Source organism: Lipotes vexillifer, unplaced genomic scaffold, assembly GCF_000442215.2.
Source record: "Lipotes vexillifer unplaced genomic scaffold, Lipotes_vexillifer_v1.1 scaffold564, whole genome shotgun sequence".
In the NCBI taxonomy this organism is placed as follows: domain Eukaryota; kingdom Metazoa; phylum Chordata; class Mammalia; order Artiodactyla; family Lipotidae; genus Lipotes; species Lipotes vexillifer.
In genome coordinates this window covers 2279514-2282133 of record NW_006787829.1, presented here as the reverse complement: position 1 = coordinate 2282133, position 2620 = coordinate 2279514, and the positions used below count along the sequence as shown (strand labels likewise).

The window sequence follows — 2620 nt, the reverse complement described above, 5'->3', positions numbered from 1 at the left end:
GGTGCTATAGCCCAGTACTTCTCAAACTACAACGTGCGTACAAATCATACGGTCAAACGCAGGTTCTGCTTCAGCACTCTGGACAGCTCCCAGCGGTGCAGGTGCTGCTGGTCTGGGGACCAGATCGAGGGGCGGGGCAATAGCTGTCAGAATGATTTCATGCCTCCTCCCATTGTCCTCTCTAGTACGGGCTCGCTACCACAAAACTGTTTAGACGTATTAGAAAAAGATCTCGATATCTGTTCCTTACCACTCCCGAGAGAACATGTTTTAAACAATAACTGGAAAAAACCTCAACTGTTTCTTCCAACACTGCTGACAAAAGTCATAAATCTGAGCCAATTATACTGAAGAACTTTGATTTCAACTTGGCTTTAGGTACCTATGTTTAAAAAAGAGCCCCTTCTACCTAAAAGTTCTTTGCTTTTTTTTTTTTTTTCGGAATGCGGTCCTCTGACTGTTGTGGCCTCTCCCGTTGCGGAGCACAGGCTCCGGACGCGCAGGCTCAGCGGCCATGGCTCACGGGCCCAGCCGCTCCGCGGCATGTGGGATCTTCCCGGACCGGGGCACGAACCCGTGTCCCCTGCATCGGCAGGCGGACTCTCAACCACTGCGCCACCAGGGAAGCCCAAGTTCTTTGCTTTTTATGCTGGCATGTTCTAATTCCTGGTTTCTTGATCGATGAATGAAATTTACAGTAGTTTTTATTTCAGAGGCTGGAAATAAAAATCCTTCTGTAAGCTTTCAGACTCCTTCACTGGGCAGAGTTAAGTCCCAGGAAGTGCTAAGTGTTAGACCTTTGCAACTCAGTGACTGAGTATGGAATAACAATTTGTGTCTTCGTTATCTCAGTTCCGAAGGCTCATAAGCAGTGTTTTTCCGATAACAATGAACAAAACTCAACCTCACACAAGGTGGGCTCACCGCTCATCGATGGTCCGCCTGCGCCTGCTGTTGGAGTTTTTTACCCTCTGAATCAACAAAGAAAAAGCTCATTTGTTTCACTTTGTGAAACCTCTTCATTTTTCTCTCAGACTTTCCATTTCACGCTTTGTGAATTTTATTAAGATCTCTTTCACAGAAGCTAAGTGCTGGCTCTGTGGAGCCCTGAGGGATGGCAGTCACAGCCTCTATAATTTCTGAAGCCTCTTGAAACACTTCTTTTCTACTAAAACTCCTTGGAGAATCATAAGATGGAATCTAAAATCTTTTTGGTGCTGGAAGACAGGGGTTGGCCTCCTGAGCATTTTGTGCAAACCTTTTGGTGTTATAGCCTGAAAACAGCAACACAGCAGTCCAGTTAAGGTCCAGTTTCTGATTGGGAACATCATATTGATATTCACTGGGTCTTTCTGAAGGCCTCCAATTATTTTTAAAAGCTGGTTTAAAATGTTAATTTAAAATATGTTTTATTTTAGAATGTCTTTATTAATAAAACGAAACCATAATCCTGTTGCCTGAGAAATTGTCAGTGGCTTTAGTCCAATAAAAAAACTATGTTTTAAAAGGTAATTATAGTTAAATAATTGAAAAGGAATTTGTATTCTGATTTTCGTTTCCTCTTGAATTTACATTATAGGAAATTTAGGGAGTTCCCTGGTGGCCTAGTGGTGAGAATTCCAGGCTTTCACCGTCGTGGTCCAGGTTCAGTCTCTGGTCAGGGAACTGAGATCCTGCCAGCCCTATGGAATGGCCAAAAAAATGTTTTAATGTTATTATGTGCTCTCAGAAATGACATAGTAACAGTTGTATAATAGTCCATCAGATAAAAATATTATATTTAAGCCAACCATTTCTCTATGGTGGATATTGAGATTAGTGCCATACTTTCTCTATGATGAAAATAATGATAGCTAACATTTTTGAGCACTTAATATCTGCTAAGTAACACTATAAATATTGTATCAAGTCTCTTCACTGTCGTAAGGATCTGATGAGATGGGTATTGTTATTTTTCCTGTTAGAGATGTGCAAAGGAGGTACAGGCAAGTTAGTCAGCTTGCTTAAGGTCACACTGCTGGTAAGTGGCAGGGCCAAGTTCAGACAAATATTCTCACATCCAAATGGAGTCTCCTCTCTGCCATGTTATTTCTTAGGCTATACTGAGATTTACGTAAGGATTCCTCAGTTTAAGTAAAAGCTTCAAACTATGTATGCAAATCCTTAAACTAAAAAATTCTTCTCCTTGGTTCCTACTACATGAGTATAAAATTGCAGATTTTTTCTTAAGTTCTTAACATTTCAAGAGCTATCAAGTCATAGGAGACAGTGCTATGATATCAGAGTGAAGGCTGTTAAAGAAAACAACTATTTGCTTTTATGCTTTAAATATTGGTAAGACATGCACTGTAATAACTGACAGCACTTTTGTCTGTTCTTTCACACTGTTGTGAACACTTCATCTTTAAAAATCCAAATGTGCATGGATTTTCACCCTTAGTTTCATTCTCATGCACCATTTAAAGATGCATTGGTTGGTTGGTTCCTTGGTTGGTTTGGTCAAGGATGAATCTGCTTCACTCACTCCTATGAAAATCAAGGTGAGGGGGATGACAGGGTGAGGGCATCTTTTACATGGAGAACTGTTACTCACTTGAACACATGAAGACCCATCTCTTTC

The 2620-nt window shown here is 40.9% G+C and overlaps 1 protein-coding gene across 1 annotated transcript in view; it reads left to right on the top strand.

Moving 5' to 3' along the window:
- DOK6 (docking protein 6) overlaps window positions 1-2620 on the top strand; it is a 416940-nt gene that overhangs the window by 327019 nt on the left and 87301 nt on the right. The window lies entirely within an intron of this gene.